Genomic DNA, 21,318 nt, shown 5'->3' on the forward strand with positions numbered 1-21,318 from the left:
CTGTCCTGTCCGGAGAGCCATCAGGACACCCAGATCAAGCAGGAAAGGACTTACTCAAAAGGGGAGGGGAGGAGACCCCTCTAACGGCAATGAGCAACGATCACTAATTACCATTTCAGACTCAAAATCCCTTCACTGAATAAGCACTCTGCCTTTTTTTTCCCCCATTTTACTTAAATGCACACCTTTTGCAGGACAAAGAAAAGGAAACAGAATTACAAATGCAGTAAAGAATCCCCCTGCCTTTAGCAGGACCATATGGCAATGAGAGTATATTAATTACTGTTGCGTTTTAATTAACAATTGCTTCATCTGAGCAGTGACATTTCCTTGACATCCCCTGACTTGCCGCTAACCTGTAAAGTGCACACGCCATGCCAAGTCATCAATTCATTTTTATTGACACCCCCCCAAACAGGCACAATACCAGGGTTTTCCAATTAACACCTCCACACTCTCTAATTAGCACAATTAACAGACTGATGGATGCCCAGAGCCTCCCTGCGAGGGAGGGTGCGGATCAGCTGGCCCGGCTGTCGGACAGGGCTCCCGCGCCGCGCACGCGTGCCCAACATGCGTGTGCCACGCTCCCCAGGGTCTCGCGGGAGCGCCACGTGTGTGCCGTGCCATGGAGGCCGGCATCGCCATGCAACCCGGCATCGCCACGGAGCCCGGCATCGCCACGGAGCCCTTCCGAGCCTCAGCAGAAAGGGGTGGACAAACGCGGAGGCAAGCGAGCCGGCGGACCCGAAGCAAAGATTTGCACCAAAAGACGTGGGGTCTTTAGGAGCAGGACAGGACACAAAGCATTCACAGAGCCATTTCTCCCCCAAAAGTTCCCAACGAATTTTGGGGCATCCAGACCCACCCAAAGCGATGCCACTTCTCCACCCAATTCAGCTCCACGGACGTGAAAATTAAATAGCACTGCTCAGCCCCCGGGACCCGCAGAAACAGGTCCAGCCAAGACCACGAGCTCCTCAGAAGCAATTGCCTGAACGCCTATTTTAGCCGCTTCTCCTATTTTTAAATATCCTCAATACCGCGGTCCTCAGGGGCTCCATAACTTTGGGCTGCCCTTCGCGGGCTGCCGGCAGGACCGGGGCCACATGCAGACCCAGCGTTGCAGGTGCCTCCTCCCCGCTACCAGCGGGTCCCTGTCCTCGAGTCCCCGTCCCCATCCTCACGCCGACGGCAGCAGGCGCCCCTTGGCCTCCGTTTCCCCAGATGCAAACCCAAAGAGCACCCCCAGCTCAAAACCAGCACCCGGGGGGATGAGGATGAACACTGGGAACACTGGTAGGGAAATGCTCCCCGCCACGTCTCTGCAAGCCGAGCAAATCCCCGGCGCCAAACCGCGTTTTGCAAGGGACAGCACAGGTGACACCACACATTTATGAGCAAACCATTACTGCAATGCTCCGGAGGCTTTTTCCGCCCTTCCCACTGCATCCCAGACCCAAAGCAGTTTTCCAGATCCTTCCTCCCAGCTCCAGCCTCGCCAAGACCCGGAGGGGAGCAGGGGGCTGCCCCGCGGCACGGCGAGGGCTCTCCCTCCAGCAGCAGGAGCCAGGCGTGCCGGCAGCCACTTCTGTGGGTACCGGCAGAAGATGCAGGAGCACAGACTGAGCAAACCCCCCAAAGCCGTCGGAAGTCCTGCGGGATGCTTCTCTGCACAGCTGGGAGGAGACGAGGGCTCAGGGAGGCTCAATCCCAGGCACTGGATCTGCTCCGAGCTATGGAAAGTTGAGCAACCTGCCTGTCCGGATCCGGCGAGGCTTTAGGAAGTGGCTCGCTAATCTTAAAAGGCTTTGGCTTGAAGAGAAGCAGCAGCCGGGATTGCTCGAGAGTGGCTTTTTACCCTTTAATTAACACATAAACACATGGAAATGTGGAAAGGGGATTAAAATAAAAGTCTGGGGGAGCTGAACCGAATCTAGAGCATTACTGTAAATTAGAAGAGATTTAAGGAACCAAGGACTGGCTAAGCCTGGGCACCGCTTTAATGGAATCTCACCTCTGGGCACTTTCATCTCCCACTTTCATCTCGCTCCCAGCAACTTCTTTGGGAAGAACCAACCCCCAGGTGCCTGCCCTCGCCGGCGGGCAGACCTTTACCCCCTGCAGCTCTCCTCGCCTGCCCGCCGCGACGCCTTCACCGCCCCGGCCATGCTCACAGGCGCCGACGACCATCAGGCAGCGGAGAGCATTTGCCGCTACACAGAAACCAAGTGAGAACAACTACAGTGAGGTTTTGCTCCCCAAAAACCTGGGTCGGCTCACTCAAAGAGCCGGGAGCGCACCTGGAAGCGTGAGCATCGCCACCGGGGAAGCTGCCCGGACCACGCTGTGCCGGTCAGCAGGACACGGCACTACTCCTGCTCGGGTCCTGGCGAGCCCACCTGTCTCTCCGAAACACGTCTCCCTCGGAGCATCCTCTGCTCTCCGGAGCTCGCACCCACGCAGCAGCGAGGGCACCCCAACCGTAGCCAACCCCACGGGAGATTCCGCGGTCCTGTGCCCACCCCAGCGAGCCTTCCTGCACGGGGACACGCGGCATCCCCGGAGACGCCGATGGCTGGCTGGCCGGCTGGCACGTCTCCCATTCCCTGCCAAGCTTCAAGGAAAATAAAATCCCTTCTGGCGTGGATGCGGGGCTGGCCGGAGGCGGGCTGGGCCAGTGCCGGGCAGCTGCCGAGGCCGGTGCCGGGCACGTGCCGGGTGCCCGGGCCGCTGCTCCATCCAGCTCCATCCTGCGCTTCCCTCGATGCGCTCTTGAAAAGATTAAAAAAAAGAGCCCCACTCCATCTCATTAAGAAAGTAAACACAAGAGCCGTCTAAGTGTCTAATTAAGCTTCTAATTAGTCCCTGCTTGTTACTAATGCAAATTAGATTACGCTGCTTAACTACAGCATGTCCACAACACCCTTGTTAATTGCGGCCTTTTGAAATTAAATTACTCCCTAATTAGCATATCAAAGCCATTGATTCGGAGCCAGGAAAGATGAGGGCAGGAGGAAGCCGAACGCCAAGTTTTGTTAATCAGGGACGTCTAATTAAATAGTGACGTGGTGCACAGGGGCTCCCGCCTCGCTGCTCGGGAGCGGCATGTGTGGGCCCGGGGCACCCGAGCGGGGCAGCACCCTCGGTGGGTGCCGGCGGCCTGCACCCGGCGTGGTTGACCGCTGCGTGCCGAAGCATCCCGGTGGGTCGGGGTGCAGGTCCAGCATCCCTGCCCTGGCAGGTGCAGGCTGCAGTGAGCAAGGCTGGGGCGCAAAGCCCGAGCTCGGGGAAGCCCCCGTGGAGCTACGCCTGCTGCTGGGGTGCCAGGATCCAGCCCTAGCAGCAGGGAGGGAGGTTAACGCAGACCCCAACTTCTCATCCCCCAAAAAACTTTCTTTCCTTCTGCCCAACATGTTCCAAATGGGAATTCAAAGGAAAAACATCCCGAAGTGCTGACACAGCACCACAGGCCCCTGCACCCATGGGGGCAGGGTCTCCCCCGCTCCCCAGCCCCCCGCAGAGCACCCCCAAAATCCACACGGGAGCAGAGGAGGCACCCAAGTGAGGGCAGGCAGGGCTGGAAGCAGGCAACAGCATCTCTCACCTGTGGGACCCCAAATCCAGCTTGGCGCAAAACCCCCTCACTGCAATGGGATGGGACAGCACGTGGCACGGGGGGACGCCCGCGCCGCTGGCCCCGGCACCGAATCACCCCTTGCCCAGGGCACCGGACCGGGGGGATCCGTCCCCCACCAGCCGTGGGGAGCCCAGGGAGAAAACACCCGCACCCCCCACCCCAGCACCCCGCGAGCATCGGCGAGCGCCTGGCACAGAGTCGGTCTTCGGAGAAAACAAAACCACCTCCCCGTGCCCGAACGGGGCCGCCATCGCCACGCTCCCCCAGAACCTCCAGCCCCAAATTCACGGGAGGACGCAAACAAACAGGCACCAGGGAGAGTCTGGATCTCAAAGTAACCAGGCAGATTCACTCCAAGGAGAGTAAAAATGAAGCGACCGCCTATTTTTTAAGTTATTTCAATAACTTCCTGAATGACCCAGTTCTTTAAATTTTATAACTTTTCCTCTTTTTTTTTTTTTGTTTAAAGAGGTGGGAAGGAAAAAAAATAAAGGGATGAAGATTGGAAAAGTTTAATAGAGGAAGAAAAAGTCTATTAAAAAAAAACGCAGGCAGCCCGTCTCGGGGGAAGAGTTGAAATATTAAAGAAAGGAAAATCGCTTCTCCGGCTGCCGAGACAGAGGAGGAGAATAGAGCGGCTTTAAGAGAAGGAGCTGTGCACTTTTAATTGAAAAGAGGGAGATTCAAATGAAATATCCAATATCCCCCATTAAAGAAAGGAAGAAAGACGGACCCTGGCTGCTTTGCTACGCCGAGAAATTGCTAAAGCCCCAACTTTCTTTCTCTCCCCCTGCCTCGGAAGTTATAGGAAAGAGGGATGAGAGAAAGGAAGAAAAAAAAGGGTCTTTCATACAAGAGGAACTCAAGGGAATGGGGGAGGAGGGTGGGAAGAGAGACCAAGTTTTATTCATTTATTTTATTTTATGAGATGAGTAAAAATAATATAAAAAAAAGGCAGAGTTTTATAATGTCACAGTGTTTGGAAGCAGCAGCAGAAGGGAGAAGAGAGGGGGGAAAGCAACTAAGAACAGAAGGGCCAGCTCCAACCACCCGCCGTACAAGCCTCTCTCCCAACGAGATTCAATTAATTGATAACAAGAGGCATCAAATTAATTTTTCAAGGATGTTAGATTTTGATGAAGGAAAAAATCTCTCTGATTTTAATCGGGGCGGCGTTTAAAAGGCATAAATGAATATCCCTTTCTAATCATCTGAGGCGCCGAGGAAGCACCAAGCGGTTAACGTGAAAATTCAAATCGTTTAATTAGGGGGGGCTGAGGGGAGGTGGCCACGGTGGGGGAAGGGGACCTGGGTTTTTCCTTTTAAAGAGCTTTATGAAGAAATTATTTTAAAAATTATTTCTTTCAAGCATCTTTGCTCTCCCCCCCCGCCCCGAAACGCGCGCGCACTTGTAAAAACATCTCTCAGAGGTTTTTCTTTTGAATAGAGACCATTCCCCATCACAATCTAATTAACAAAAATGATAATGAATAGGGTGGGGAAAAAAATTCATAAGGAACAAAAAAATACTCCAAACTCCCAGGAAAAAAAAAAAACAACCCAAAACAGAAGGAAGAACGTGTGATTTCCCAACACGCACAACTCGCTGTCAAGAGCCGCTCTGCACTTCCACATGGGACGCGGCTTTTAAGATACGGGGGATTTTCAGCACAAACCCCCCCCCCCCCCATCCTATTAAAATAATTAAAAGCACCTCCCATCGCTGGTGTGGCGTGGGACGCATCTGCAGCCAAAGCGGCGCCCGAGCCCAAAGGCAGCGGTTGCCAGGACCAGCACAGCAGCACGGACCGCGGTGCACCTGTGTGCACACCCACGCTTGTGCACGCACACACACACTTGTGCACCCACGCAGGCACGCTTGTGAGCACCCGCGCCGCTGCCCAGCCCGCAGCCCCAGCGAGGCTCGCAGGCACCGCTCCGCAGCCCAGCACCAGTGGCCAGGTCCGTCCCCGCCAGCTGCCGGGACGCGGCCGGCACCGCACCAGCGTTTTGCAAAAGCTCCTCCAGCATCTCCTGTAAATCCCGACTCGGGTTTAAGTCTCTGCCCACGTGCCCAACGCCCGGCTCACATAATTATTTTTTACCCCATCAGCCACACACACAGCAGGGATACGCACCCACGGTGCACGTCTCATCCAGCCCTTCTGCTGCAGCATCCCACCGGCGGCGGAGCCCTGAGCCCACCCGGGGCACACACAACGCGCCTTGCCCACGCACCACGCCACGCACACGCAAAATCACCTCCATCCCTTCTGAACCCAGACAGCCTGAACACGGTCCCACGCTCATGCGTGTCCCGCATCGAGGCACCCGTCTACTGGAGCCTCGGGCACCCGAGGAAGAGGAGGGCTCTTCCTGTCGGATAGAGCCATGAAGGGCATCGCCCCACGCAAGCCAAGGAAGAGGAGGGCCACAGGTAAGCATCCCAACTTGCCCAGGAGAAAGGTGCCCGCTGCCCCGTGGCACCGGCACCCAGCAGCCCTGGGAATGATAAAGGCAGCGCCGGGGCAGAGGAAGGCTCCCAGCAAGGGTGTGTTTATGGGGGAAGCTCTTAAATAAAAACAGAACCAAGCTGCAGGAGCTGCCCTGGCCCCGGCCCTTCAAGGGGAGGCTGCAAAGGGCAAGGGCAGAACCGGGGAGGAAAAAAAATGACCTGGAGCAGGGCAGGGACAAACCAGACCAGGACGAGGAGCGATGGCGGGGCCATCGGCGTGAGTGATGCCTCCGGCCCCGAGGGACGCGGCGCTGGGACACGAGCCCCGGTGCGCTTGCTCCGTGCCGGACCCTGAGCGAAATTTTCCAGCTGAGTTTGCACGACGTCAGACTGGAGCTTGCTAAAAGTTTCTTCTGGCCTTTAAATAATCCAGAGGGGAGGAAAAAAAAGTCACGGTACCTATTGAACAGGAGGGAGGAACTCAGATGCTGCAAGTTTTCCCAGACTCCATCAAGTTTGTGCAAAAATTCATCCAGAAAACGCTCTATTTAATGTGCTCCCTGCTGCACATTGATGCTTTCCACGGCAAATCCCATTTCTATGCAGGAAGAAGCCTGGTTTCCATCGAGAAATTATGCTGCTCACGAGGAGGGAGAAGAAAAAAGGCGATGGGGGGGAGAACTATCCTTGGGCATTTTCGAACTCCTGGTCTGAAGTCCGTTTTTTTTGCATCCAAATCAGAGGCAAGCATGACCCGAGGCCGGCTCCGTCTCGCAGCCACCGCCAGAGCCGGTCTCGGCACTTTCAAACAACCTTCCTGATTTTATTTCTGCACAGCTCAGCTCCACATCGCATGGAGCCAATGTCTCCCGGTCTGCCTGGGCGCCTGACACCCCCACGGCAGCCTCAGCACCCGCGCGGAGCAAACCGAAGCCCTGAAGACGAACACGGCTCCCGACAGCCCCGACATCTCTGCTTAGAGCAGCGACCGGAATAACATGAGCAATTTCTCCACTGCTTTCTTAAAGGCTGGGAAGCGGCGTGCTCAGGCTGGGCTGTCCCGGGGTCTTGCACTGGGAATGGCCCGTGCAGGGGATCGGGAAAGTGCATTTAACATTTCGGGCGCTCGGGAAGAGGGCAAGGCTCAGCGGAGAGGCTCGGAGCATCCCTCCGGCCGGGGGAAGCATTTCCCCATGCAGACCCTGTGCTGAAGCCAAGAGATCGCCAGGGTCCCCTGTGCTCCTTCTCCCTGTGACCTGGATGAGCCACGTACAGCCATCACGTCCTCTTCCCAGGGACAGCATCCCCCTCAGCACCCTTCACCGGGGCGTCCGGGAGGGCGACGCTTTGCCCGGTGCACCCACGGCTGCAGATGCAGCGAGAGCTTCTCCCCTCCGTTCCCGGCGGGATGGCAGCACACCTCCATGGCTTCAGCATCCCTCTGGACTGCTGCCAGGCCGGCAACATGGGCAGGTGATCTGGTCCCACAGCATCACTTTGGTGTCACCCACGGCATCCCCAGGTCATGCCGATCCATCCAGGCTCCCGAGCCCTGTGCATCCCCAAAGCTCAGCCCTTACCAGACCACACATCGGGACGCAGCATCTTCCTGAATCCAGGCAGCACATCCCTGCTTTATGGACTGGGACAGAGCTATGGGAGGACGAAGTGAATCAAGGTGATCTGCACCTCCCGAATCCCTGCTCATCCCCAGCAGCAGGCGATGCTTCCTCCTGAGAACAGCGAGATCCCCGAACAAGCCCAGCTTCAGGGTGCCACGACACCCAAGAGCAGCACGCAGGCGGCTGCCGGTGCTCCAGGCCAGAAGCGGCCGTGTTGCAGCAGCCAAGGGAGCCACCGGCGCGGGACAGCCAGCACCGTGCAAACCCGGGGGATTATTACCGTTAATGTGGTGTTAGGCATATCCTCATTGCAAAGCACACCTGAAAAACTGTGGGGTTTTCCCCTCTCCACCCCTCTTAAAAATAATCCTCATTCTTCAGAATATTAGTTTATGATTCACCGATTGCAAGCTGTAACACCCCGCACCTCACCCAGGCCCACAGCTCTTGGCTGCCAAGTCCCGGGGGCCCTGCGAGCACCCATGGGTGCTGGGGCAGAAAGGGGCTCAAGGTACCCAGTACCCAGCTGGCTCCCGACGTGCTCCCCTGCCCAGGGAGGGCTCACCGCCAGCTGATGGGAACCGCAGCAAGGCACCCCAGCAGCAGCTCGGGCATCGCAAGCTGCTTTCTCTACTGGGGAACCCAGAAACCCCCAGCCCAGGGCTCCGCATAGCTGCGGGTGTGCACAGGCTCTTGCACGGGGTCGCAGGCGAGGGTGCCCACCTCGGACTGGGTGCACACGCGGGAAGCTTCGGCGCGAGCCCCACCGCAGCTGCACCACAGCCCGGGCTCCCCGCTGGCACCGCTCCTCCGCAATCAGGTCACATCATCTTTCCGCATCTCCCGCTGAGACAGGGTCACAGGCAGCCCTCTCCCCCGTCCCCAAAGCGCATCCCCCCGGGCAGGCAGTGAGCGCTCCGTGATCACCGGCTGTAAGACACAGTGCCACAGGGTCCGTCACCGGCCGCCAACCCAGGGGACGTCCCCCTTCCCCCTGGACCAAAAATCATCACATCAGGGCGAGGGAAAGCAATGACACCAGGACATAGCACCAGGCAGGACATGAAGCAGACGCAGTCTGGGTCACCAGCTCCCCCAGGGACACGACCCACCTCCCTGCCCGATCCACGAGCCCCCCATACCTGCCCGCACCGGCACCCCCAGACCCATGGCCCCAGCCAGCCCCAACACAGATGACGGCTCCTGCCCACTGCCAGGAATTTTAAAACACCAATTATTATTTTAAATCTCTGGCTAAAATGAGCAACTCCCTGCTCATTCCCAGCCCCAGGGAATTCCCAGAGCATTTGTATCTGCAACAGCAAGGACCAGCAGAGATCGCCGCCGCGGTCGGCAAGGAGCAATCCTGCTATGAAAGGAGATGCACGACGCCTCTGAGGGCAGAGGCCGGGGGTCTGTCCCTCCATCCCTCTCCCAGACGGATGGGCACGGCTGCCATCTCCTCCTGCAGCAGCCCAAATCTACAGCTGGAAATTCAGCGGCACCACTGCTCCCCACTGCGGCACCCACTGCTCCGGTACAGCAGGGACACAAGTGACCAGATGGCACCGACCTTCCCCAAAGCCGGCATCAATCCTCAAATGAGCCCCCTCGCCTGTTAAACTTCATCTCATTGCATTTCTAAACGGATTGGCCTTTTCATCAGAGACTATTTTAAAACCACCAGCTCTATAGCCCAGGGGGAAACCACTCCCGCACTGCTTTTGCCCAGCCACATGGCTGGTGATGCCGGAGTCGGCCCCAGTGCGATACCTGTGCGGTGCGGGAACAAGGCGGCATTTGATGCGCTGACGGGGCTGCTCCGACAACCCCGAAGTCTGACCCAGATTCGGAGCTGCAGCTCCACTTCCGAAGGAAAAGAACATTTGTTCAGGGCTTGAGCCCGCCGGCATCAAGGGAAAGACTTCAAGGGATTTTGAAACAGGCCCTAAAAGCAGACTCTGCCACGCTAGGTATAAATAAAATCCTGCTTTAAAAGGAGAAGCATGAATAACCTGAATAGAGCCGTGCCGACCCCGACCTGCCCGCCGTATCCGGAGAGTCCCGAGCGCCCTTCAGGGCAGGCAGAGCCCAGCCCTGGGGATCCGTCCCATTACAAGGAGCCGAGCTGGTCCCCGCAGCACGACTGCTGCTACCAGGGCGAGCAGAGGAGCCGGGGAAACTCAGACCCAAATTTCAGCACAAATCTTCCGCCTGTCGCTACGGCAAAAGAGGGATGAAATGAACCTCGTGTCGCGTCATGGGAGCGGAGCTCGGCCAGAAATCCCTTACTGGGATCTCTCCAGCACGCTCGCGCTCCCACCCCTTGCCGGGACGGATTTTGGGACATTTTCCTTTACCTGCTTCTCTCAAGAGCGCAAGGACCGGGCATCTCCCCTCCCTAACACAGACAACAAACCCCAGATCTGGGGAGATTTTTCCCGGGACTGCATAGTTGCCTCCGCAGGCTGGACAAGCCCTCGAGGGGCACCTGGGGGCCAGCACTCGCTGGCCCACCCTGTACACAGCAGCGATGCCCCACGCTCTGCTGCCCCCATGTCCCTGCCCAGGCCAGAAACCCTGCGCAGAGGGGCCAGAAAGCGAAGAAAACCACATCCAGGTCCCCCTGCCCCCGGTGCACGTCAGGGACCTCTTCTCTCCCCCCTGCATGTCCCCCAGCCCTCCCAAGCAATCCCCCGGGCCTCCATCAGCCGGGTGTGATGTGCACAAACACGGCCCGAACCCCCGCTGCTGTAACGCATGATCTGCAGCGTCCTGCAGGCACTCGAGAGGGGAACGCCTGATCTTGACCCCTTCCCAGAAGGCGACCGAGCCCAGCTCCAAGGACAGAGGGGACCCCAGCACCCCCCCACGCAGGCGGCTTCAGAGCCTCTCCCAGGGCTCAGCGTGCTTTCGGGGGTAACACCCCCACCCACTGGGGTCTGCTGGGGGAACCAGGGTAGCTCTGACCGCCCTCAGGTTCGCACGGGCACAGGATCTGGCCCCGTGCATCTCAGCCTGCCCGTTCCTCTCCTTCACCCACTCCTTGCCTCGCACCTACACGCAGCAGCAACGGCTCCACTGTCAAACCCAGACCCTGCTGCCAGCAGCACCCTACAAACCCACCACCCCTCGTGCCGGGGGGTCGGAGAGATGGGAGCAGGCCCTGCTGGGGGGCAGGAGCAAGGCACGAGTGCTTCAGACCCCGGGTGCCGAGAGGCTGAGACAAACTGGGAGCAACGGGATGCACAGCAGCACCCTCCTCCGCCTCGCTCCAGCCCCAGATTTACCCGCACAGCAGGGGACAAATGTCCCTTTTGTTTTCCAAATGAGAAATCATGTCGATTTTGAGGTTTTAATTTATTAAGGGTGAACATCTGTGCCAGGCAGAGCAGTCGCAGCCTGGCTCCCCAAACCCCACTCCCAGCAGAGCCGAAGCCAAGTGCAGGGCACAGCAACGCGAGCAGGAGATGGGAAGGGGGAGACCAAAACAAACCACGTCCCACCGGGACCCCGCTGCAGAAATGCAGAATAAACGTGGCACTGCTCTGGTCTGGAAGCAGCTTCGCTGTGGGGAAAGCGGGTTGGGGAGTAAAAGAAGAAAGTGTAAATACTTCGGAAACAACCCCAGAGAAGGACAAAGCTGGAGATGGCGCTTTATGGAAGCACAGCTTTGCCCTACCCGAATCCATCTCAGCAAAGCAAGGGGGTTTTGCAGCTACGCCTGGCACAGCACATTTTCAAAATCCACATTTCCTGCCACAGAAGTTATGGGACACCCTCCCTCCCTCCCACCGCCCCCCTTTATTTTCTCTCCTCCTTCCGTTTTTTAAGAGGCCCAATGATGCCATATTTGTACTCCAGATCTGAGTTACGCTGTGCTCCGGGGAATTTCCCTCCCACCATCAGGTCTGGCCGCATCCAGGAGGGATCGGCTGGGGGACTTTGGACTCTGGAGGAAGGACCCAGTCCGCTGGGTGACGGCCACCCACCGGGAAACCCTCTCAGTGGCAGAAAGCTCCTCACCACCTCCTCCTGCCTCTCTCCCAGCTGGGAGCCGGGCCAGGGATGCGGGGCCACAGGATGCTCGGCAGCGCTGGCCCCTCGCCAGGTGCACGGAGCTCCCCTGGGAGAACGGGGGAGAAGTCCAAAACAAACAAAAAAAAATTGTGAGTCGCTAAAGGGCCTTTTGGTTTTGTTCAAGGCACCGAGATCCCGCACTGCTTCCACACCATGCCCAAGAGCAGCAAGTTGTGGGGTGCGCTTCTCCAGCCGGAGCAGCCCAAAAGCCAACACAGCCCTTGCAAAAGCGCTCCCGGTGCCACGCAGCTCCGTGGCTGCCAGGACGCGGCCTGGCAAGCGGCAGCCAGAGGGGACACAACACCGTACGGGAAGCCCCAGGTCAGGGGAGAGGGTTTTTCCCTCCCCAACCCAAGGTCTCTGCCCACCACTCCTGCCCAAACTCTGGTCCAGTTCAGCCAAAACCTCCCAATGCTCAACAAGAAACTTCATCTCTGCCAGGTATTCCTTGCCATAAGTCATTGCCCCTGCCTGGGGGTGGCTCCTCCAGCACCCTTGTGACCACCCCAAGCCCTAAACAGCTCCAGGGCACCTTGCCCCCTGCCATCCCGGACAGGCGTTTCCATCCCCCGGGAGCTGGGGATGAAGCCATTGAGCAAGCTGGGAGCCAAGGTGCCCCCGAAGCCTCATGTCCCAGTGTGGTTTGGGGACAGTCCTGCAGCCAGGAGCATCCTCCCAGCAGCACCCAGGACCGCGTGGCCGAAGCGGGATCGCCCGTGCCAGAAACCCCATCCCGCGGTGGCCAACCCAACCGACGCGCCGTGATCCCGGCACGTGATGGGTGGCATCCAACCGAGCCAGGAGCCCAGCGCAAGAAGCACTGGCAGAAAGTCACTGGGCAAACGCATTCCCACTAATGGGCCACAGCAGACAACCTGCAGGCAGAAAACCAAAGCCAAGGGGCCACCAGGAGGAGGGGACGTCCCTGGGTAGATGGGATCCCAGCTCATCCTTCGCTCAGGAGCATAGGTTCTGGCCTTACATTTTGCATTAAGCAACCGACCTCGAGTCTTCCTCCGCTGTCCCTCTTTTCTAAGGCTGAAGACATCTTTTACCAAGCCCGTCACAGCTTCTCCTAGGCGGTCCCCGTCCAGATCTCGCTACAGGTGAACAGATAAAGGACAGTCCCTGGCTCGCAGATTCACAATAAGCAGACAAGAAGAACACACTCACCTAAAATCTATGGCTTGTGGAATAAACCGAGACTCGGAGGAAGAAAGCAAATGGCCGGAGGGTTCGGGGTCAGGGCTTCGACAGCTCCTGGCCCCCGAGGCGACTCTGCGGCGTGATGCTCGGCTCGCCCATCCCAAGTGCGCGGGAAGCGCTCGCTGCCCCGGACGGCACCATTGCTGTTTTATGCCTTCATTAGCCTCGGCGCAGTTAAATCCCACCAGATAAACCCAGCTCCGCCAGCGACCTGGCAAAGGTGTGTTGAAATAAGTTGTTTCAACACCACCCGCTCCGGGCGAGCGGCTCATCCCGGCTGATCCCTGTGTTTGTTTAAACGGGAGCATCGGTGCCCGAGCAAAAACACCCCCCGGGGACGGCATCTCCCCGAGCTGCCAAACAGCCCGCACAACACGCACGGAGCACGTACCCATCGCATGGGGGTCTTCCTCCTCCTCCCCAGGGGCCTGTAGCTCCCCTGCTCCCCGCAGCCCCAGGACCATCCCGGCGCTCCCTGGTCCCATCCGTGGTTTCCCAGCCGGCCGGTGCCAGCTCCCCACCGAAGCCGGTCACGTGGAGGAGGTTTGCCAATGAGGCAGAATAAACAGCTTCCAAATCAGCTCCAAACCGGGGCCCCCCACAGGATTTTTCTTCCTCCTCTAGTACCTTAAAAAGAATTTTTTTTGTTTTGCCCCTTTCCATGGTTTTGAAAGTACTCTTCCAAAAAAAAGTTTTATTACTGCACCTTTCGCTTCCGATAAACACCCCCAGGAGCCCCCGGCAGAGCCGAGCCGTCGGGACCAGCAGAAATTTCCTCCCACAGCCACACTCCACTCCCTGTTTTGCTAAAAAAAAAAAAAGCATGTTTTTGCTGCTAAACTGGACCCAGCGACGGCGGCGCAGGGGGAGGATTTCCACCAGAACACGCCTCGAGAGACTTTTTGCCAACTTGCCAGGGCACGAGAGCCGGGCGGCAAGTGTCGCCTGGGGCCGGCGAACGCCGACACCCGCTTGCTTTACCCGTGCTAACCGCTCGGCAGAGCGGACTGCTAACACAGGCTTTTTTTTTTTTTTTTCCTTTAGAAAAAAAAAAGCAGAGCAGAGCCCGACTCCCGGTGCCAAGTGCTTCGCACAGGCAGGGCTCCTTTGCCCGGGTATCCAGGTCCCGCTACAGCCCCGCGCCCACGGCATCGTAATCCCTTAATGACTTCCCTCCAGCTCCGTCCCCAGATCTAATCTCTCCTCCAGCAGGATCTTTATAAAATAAAACGTGGCGGACAGACGGGTTGCGTTTTCCTCCGCAGCATCGCATTGCTGACCTCCGAAGGGAGCAGCTCTCCTCCTCCGCTGCTTCTGCCTCTTAATTCTTCCCCTTCCCTGATGCTGTTCCACTTGCAAGCACAGTTTTGTCACGGGCAGCCTGGTTATCAGCAACATGTTTTAGCATAGAGACTTGCCTATACGATTGCCAAAAGGGGTTTAAATTAGGAAAAGTTTAAAAAAAGCCCTCAAGCAGCATCTTCACTGTATTTTATACAACAAACACTTGCAGCAGGGGAAAAAAAAAATAGGATGTTTTTCAAGCTGTGCCCAGCCCCATCCTGACCTGCAAGTTATATTTGACTTTAAAAGGTGCAGCACAGCGAGCAGGGGGAGGGCGAAGGTTTTGCAAGATGACAAAATGGGTGCGAGTCCTTCCCCGCACCGCTCTCCCATCAGCTGGCAGAGGAGCGAGCTTCACTGGCCAAAGCCCCCGCGGCCGCCCGGAGGGACGAGCAGGGCCAGCCCGACCCCGTCGCGAGCCGGAGGGCAGCTCACTGCCAAACTGAGGTGACAGCCCCTGGCTTTATTTTCAAGCAAGCAGCTACCCCTGCCCTTCTCTCAGGTGCATCGAGGTCTCCAGAAGTGGCACACAGAGGATTTCATACATCTTCTGAAGCGAACGACGGGTTTCCAAGTGCATTTGCAGTTTTATTTTCCCCCTTTTTCCCCTCACTCTCCTGCTAACGCAGCGCTCGCCCCTCCGCGAGGAAGATGCCCACGGCGCATCCCTCCCGGGGCAGGACCTCGCTGACCTCCCCTGCCCCGTGGCCGTGCCGGAGGAGCTGGAAATCAAAGAGGACGGGACAGGAAATTTCAAGTTTCCACTTGCAGAAGCGGCAGGTGACGCCGAGGCAGCGGCAGGGTCATTTCGGGAGCCCCCGTGCAGAGCAGAGGATGAACCCAGGATCGCTCCCAAGGAGGAGGTGGGACCCCCCCACGCAGCAGGGAGACGCTGTGGTGCGAGCGGTGGGGAGCATCCCCACGAGACCTCCACAAACCGCCTGCCAGCCGCAACCCGGGGCTCTCCTGGGCTTCAAAACCACCGTGAGGAAGGGGAAAAACCGCCCCAGCTCTCCCTTTCATAAATAAGAGAATTTCCCCAAATACTTCAGGCTACCAAACCCCACTCCGCAGTGGGAAACGTGACGCCATAAACGTGTATTACTTTTAAAGCAGCAAAAGCAAAGCCGGGGACCTCTGGGCTCTCCCGCCTTTCTCCAGTTGGAAGATTGAGCCCCGCTGCCGGCCGGGGGCACGGCTCGCCCCCCACCTTGCTGCTACAAAGGCAAACCCAGCACCGTACCTCTCCTCCTCCGGCCTCGCTCCCCCCTGCCACCCTCCCCGCCAGACCAACAAGAAAAGAGGAAAGGGGGGAAAAAAAATAAAAGAAAAGGAGAGGAAAAACCTGAAAGCCAGCGCCTTGCCACCCCCCTTTCCCCCAGCCCCACAGCGAGACACAAACAGCAGCAGGCTCAAAGCATCCCCCTCTCCAGCGGCAGAAAAGAAAAGCTGCCGGGCTCTCCGGGCAGCAACTTCACAACTGAGTGCACTCGCATTCCTGCCGGGTTATTAGGAGAGAAAGGGCGAGGGCCCGGCGTAGATATTTTAGTGTCACTTGGTTTTATACACTGCACAGATTTATTTTTTTTAAACGCACCCTGCTCTTCCCTTTCCAACGAGGACGTAAACCCCACGGCCGGGCAGGGAGGTGACCGGGGCTGGACATGGCGTTCACAGATATTTTTTATATATTTTTTTTTGGGGTCTGAGTATCAGCCCCCTCCCCCCCTCCCCCCAGCAGCAACTTTAATCCGTTTTATTTCATTTCGCTCTGTTTGCTCAGCCTTCTGCCCCCCCGGCAGGCGAAGTCCCAGCCCTCCCTCGCCCAGGCGTCCTCCATCGCATCCCTCCCTGCCCCGAACGGCGAGCAGGGGGCACCCGCCGCTCCCCCGGCCCCGCTGGGCGATGCGCCCCGGGCCACACAGCTTACGGGGGGGGGGATTTTCCATGCCAATCCTGTTGTCCTGCACTGCTCCCCTTCCACCGAGCTCAACTTCGCGCTGCGTGACGGGGCCGGTTTCTCGGAGCGGTTTGGCTTTTATCACGGGAGCGATGCTCGACCCGCACTCGGAGCGGAGGCATCCCCGTCCCCAGGCCAAACACCCCAGCGAAAGGAGCCTGGGGTGGGGGAACCCCGACAAAAACCACGCAACAACTAATAAATTAAAATTAAAAATAAAAAAAAAAAACAACATAAAAAACGGGGAGCATCTCGGAAGAGCAGCTCCTGCCCGTTACTTGCGGCAGAGGGTGGGGAAGGCTCTTCCCCGCCTCGCCCCCGGCCCCACAAAGGGCCGCAGAAAGGCAGGAGCCACCCGGGCTTCCCGGCCCTGACGAAGCTCCGCAGGGGAACCCTGGCCCTTCTCCCTCCCGCAGCTCCCTCCCCGGTTCGGTTTCAGCGACCTGGACAGGGGCGGGGGGGGAGACGGAAAAAAAAAAAAAAAAAAAAGAAAATGCAGGGGAATAGGGTAAATTTTCCAAATCTGATTATTTTCTCCATCCACCCACCCCTGAGGGCTTGTTGGATTTTTCAATGGACTTTAAGGTGGGGTGGGAATTAAAAAAAAAAAAAAAAAAAAATTAAGAGTTAGATTTCACAAGAGCCTGAGACTTCGCTACATTTAATTGGGAATACGGGGGGGCACGAAAGGGAACACGTCCACACAAACACACGGGGACCGGGGTCACACCGCCTGTGCAAGACACATGTTGGGTTGATTTAACATCAAATGCCTGTTCTCCAGCATAACACATTTCTCGTGTAAATTTTTAACACACAAGAAGAAATTTGTAAAAGTAAATCCTACTTCTGGTTTGGGTTAAAAACAACCCAACCTTTTAATACAGAAACTAATAACATTTTTATTGTATGCCCCACAGCTTTACAATGCTTGCGGAAAAGTGAGGTCTTAATCCGATGCGAAGTTGGTTCTGAGCGTGGTAAAAGGCAAATCCCCGGCTAGCGCGGGCTCCCGGCAGACCGACGGGGATGGAAGAGCTGCCTGAAGCCGACGAGCGATGCTGGGGAGGAATTCGGACACAAATTCCTCTAGGACTATATTAAGAATAGCAAAAAAATCCCAGCACAAGTTTTCAAAGCGGGCGCTTCCCGACCACTACTCTGAGCAAAGTGGCGTTCGCAGATGCCTGTGAATTATTCCTGCTTTCCCCTACGCACATTTTTATTTGTATTTAAAAGTGCACAGGAGGGGAGAGGGGGAGAGAGGGAGAGAGACAGCCCTGTGCTTATTTTTTTTTTTTCAAGGGGGAAAAAAAAAAATCACTCCCAAATGGAAAAAGAAAAACCAATTCCACTCCACTTGTTCTCTCCAATACACACCTTCGAAACGCGCCTGCCAACTCAAAACAGATTTCCTACCACCAAAAGAAATATTCAGAGCAATCTGCTGCTAACGCAGCACTTTCTGAAGTGCCTTTCTTCTTTAGCGGGAGAGAGGGGGAGAGGGGAGAAGAGACAGAGGCGCGTTTGTTTATCCCGCAGACGGGGGAGATGGATCAGGGAAGAATAGAAATATCCCAACTTTGCCAGCGCCGGGGCTGGGAGAGCATCTCGCAACGAAGGCGGGCACCGGGCTGGGAACGGGATGAAAGAGGCTGATCTGGGGCTCCTGGCCACCGCCGCCAGCTTTGTTAAACGATATTTGCCCGGGAATTTCTGAACTCCCAGAAGACGACAGCTCCGTAATAAAAACTCTTTCCAAACACATTATTATTGCCGATATTATTAGTAGCCGCTGCCGGCAGGGTCCCTGCCAGCCTGCCAAGACCTCCCGCAGGCAGCGGGCATCGTGGCGAGGTTATAAAGACCCCCCCAAAAGCCCAGAAACCGCCCCCCCAGCCTCGCTCCCCTTCCGAACAAAGGCACACCGAAACCTCGCAAACTTTGCAACCGGGTGAAACGCAGGCACGGGCGAAACGCGGGGCAGGGCTTCGCCGCGCAGCCGGCTGCCGTAACCCCCCCTCCGCAATCCAAACCTGCGGGAATTTCTTGGGAATATCCTCCAGCTCCATCCGAAGCCGTGCATTTGTCCTCCTCTCCCCTCACCTTGCACTCTGGGTTATTATTTTAGTCACCGCGGATTTCCCAGGACGCTGCTGGAGCGACGGCCGGTCCGGCTGCAGGTTGACGGCGGTGGCTGCTTCTCCCAGAAATCTCAAAACTTGGGGCTGCCTTACTGCTTTCTCGCGAAGGAGGCAATCGCCGCCGCCGGGCTGCTCCTGGGCACCGAGCGGCGGGGCTGGGGCTGAGTTAAAAGGAGATGGGGGGAAAGGGGGGAAAAACCCACCCGAGCCCCCGCGCAGCTGGAGTTAAAGCAACACTGCCGGGGAGAGAGGAAAGACGGGGGGAAATGGAAGCCCCAGGGAAGGGCCCGGGGCGGCGGGCAGGGCAGGGGCGGCCGCGCTCCCCCCGGGGCGAAGCCCCCGGGGCGCGGGGCAGAGGCGGAGGCGGGTCCGGATCCGGCACCGCGGCTCCCGCGGCCGCAGCGCGAGTTTCCCGGGGACCGACACCCCCCCACCCCCGGGAACCGCCTCGGGGGGCGGCGGAGACCCCCGCACCCCTCCGCCGCCGGGGCTGCCCCGGGCGCGCCGAGCCGGGGGCGCAGCGGGGCCCCCGCACGCACCGGGACCCCCCCCCGCCCGCGGTGCGCACCCAGCCCCGGCCCCCGCGCCCCCCGCCCCCCCGAGCCCCCGGCCCCGCTCCCTTTGTCCGGGCGCCGCAACAAACTTCCGAGCGCGGCGCGGCCGGGCGCCAGAGCCGCCGCGCCCCGGGGGGGGACGGGGAGGCAGGGCCGGCGCCCCCCGCCCGCCCCACACCTGCCGCGGGCCGGGGCCCGTCCCGAACCCCCCGCGCCGGCAGCAGCTGCGGCGGGGGCAGCGCACACCCCCGCGGCGCGCAGCGGGGAGACGCGGGGACCCTCCCGCCCGGCCCCGCTCCGCTCCGCTCTCACCCACCTGGTCGCGCCGAGCGCCGGGGTCCGCGGCGGGCATGCGGCCGCGCCGCCTCTCCCCCCCTCCACCCCCCCGCACCTTCCCCAAACTTCGACGGGGCGGCCGCGGCGGGGCTGCGAGCTCAGGAGCGGCTCGGCATGGCGGGGGGCTCCCGGGCACCGGCGCCGCCGCCCCTGGCGCCCTGCTGCGGCTGCTGGGCGGCGCCGGGCCGAGCGGAGCGCGGGCAGCCCGGGGCCGGGCCGGGGCCGTGCGCGCCGCGCTCAGGTCCGGCTCGGCGCGGCGGCGGCGGCGGCGCGGGCGCGGCGGCGCGGGGCGGGCGCCGGCCGCCTACCATAGTTCCTCTAAAGCAGGTGCAGCCGCTTTCCCCGCCCGCCCCCCCGCCTCCTCCCCCTGCCCAGGCCGGCGGGGGGGGGCACGCACCCCCCGCCCGCCCTTTTATTTTGGGGTGGGGGGGAGGCGTGCCCCCCTCTGCACCCCCCCACCCCAGGGCGACGTGCCCCGGTCTCTTCGCCTCTCCCCCTCCGCCTTTTGCTCATTAACGCCTGCGCTAATTGGGTTCTGCTGCCGCGTTTGGTCCCCGGGGCAAAGCGATGCCCCGGGGCTGGGCGGGGGGGGGGGCGCGGGAGGGAAACTGAGGCACGGGGGAGCGGGCGGCTGGGGGTGCTGGGGGGGGAACGCCTCCGCCCACGAGGTGCACGGGGCAGAGCCGGGGCAGAGCCACTGACCCCATTTTACGGATGGGAACAGCAAAGCACTGCGCTGGTGACCCCAGCAGCCCCCCAGCCCGGCTCTGTTACACCCCGACATCCCGTCCCGCCGGCAGGGAGAGGGTCCCCAGAGCCCTTGGGGGAGCAGAGCCCGCGTCAGGGTGCTGGACCCAAACCAGCACCGGGATGCTGGACCCAGATGTCTTCTGGATGAGGGGCCCAAACCTCCCTGCAGATGCTGGACCCAAACGGTCGCCCAGGCGCTGGGGCCACCTCTGAGCAGAGGCTGCGGAGGAGGGCTCGGCGCCCGGCCTGGCGCTGAGTCTGGCTGGGAGCAGCAGGCTGGGAGGTGACGGTCCCACCGGCCGCAGGGACCTGCGCGGGCTCGGGACGGGTGGCCCAGCTCTCACGTGGAAGGAGTGAAATAAAGTTTTTCGCTAAGTGTCGAAGCCAGCGCGTTTCAATAGCACCAAAGGGTGACCACTCTATGCTCTCCTTTTTTTTCTTCAAAAGTAGCTTTTTTGACATTTCCATTTTATGGACAGATAAATTAGTTTTAAAAGGTGAAACTGGAATGAAAAGTATTTCAACTCACCTGGATTCTTTTTCCTATAATTTCATTTTTTACAGGAAAACTGGTTTCAAAAAAATAATCTTTTCTTCAATGAAAAGTCTGTATCCGGGAATTTCTGTACGATGGAAAAACTGGCTCCCCCCCAGGTACAAGCTCTGGTGGCCCTAGCAAAGATGCCAGCAAACCCATCAGTTTTCCCCCCCAAAAATCTTCCCTCGAGGGGACAAACGAGAAGGGCGAGGGCAGGGCTGGCTGGGAGCACTGCGAGCACTGGACTGGCTCCTAGGCTGCGCTTAGCCTTAAACCCAGGTCTTAACCCAACCCTTTGGAGGCCTGGGATTTTCCGGAGGGCTCAGCTTGCTTTCGAGCAGCTCTGGGGCTCCCATCGGATGAGCGGTTGCTGCACACCCACTTCTGCAGAATCAGGTCCCGGTGGCAGGAGCCGGCTTTCTTGGAAGAGGCCCCCCAGGACCCGTTTCTCGGAAGCACGGTGCACCAGCCCCGGCGCTGCGGGCAGGGGAGGGCTCCGCTTCTTGCCAGCACGCTTTCCTTCGGGGAGGGACAGCTTTCCCCTCTCCCTTGCAATGAAAAACCAGATGAACAAACCTCCAGCCAGCCGTCTCCGTGCTCCCTGGCTTCGATGGCGTTTTCTCTGTCGCAGGCAGGCGTTTTTCTGCAAGGGTGGGACCCGGTTGCAGGCAGCCCCGGGCAGGGCAGGA

At 58.9% G+C, this 21,318-nt stretch overlaps 1 protein-coding gene across 4 annotated transcripts in view; it reads right to left on the reverse strand.

Annotated features, from left to right (window-relative positions):
- The window catches only part of FOXP4 (forkhead box P4), a 61,199-nt gene extending 41,647 nt beyond the window's left edge, over positions 1–19,552 (reverse strand). For 3 of the 4 annotated variants that reach the window (XM_087761914.1, XM_087761913.1, XM_087761911.1), the window contains exon 1: positions 19,322–19,552. The gene's annotated coding sequence lies outside the window, so the exon portion shown is untranslated. Of the gene's footprint in view, positions 1–18,343; positions 18,414–19,321 lie in introns of those variants that run through there. The other variant, XM_087761912.1, reaches the window with a different exon arrangement.
- Between the last annotated feature and the right edge of the window lie 1,766 nt (positions 19,553–21,318).

This window comes from Nipponia nippon, unplaced genomic scaffold (genome assembly GCF_047370975.1).
Source record: "Nipponia nippon isolate SJK-2023a ecotype South Korea unplaced genomic scaffold, ASM4737097v1 scaffold_25, whole genome shotgun sequence".
In the NCBI taxonomy this organism is placed as follows: Eukaryota; Metazoa; Chordata; class Aves; order Pelecaniformes; family Threskiornithidae; genus Nipponia; species Nipponia nippon.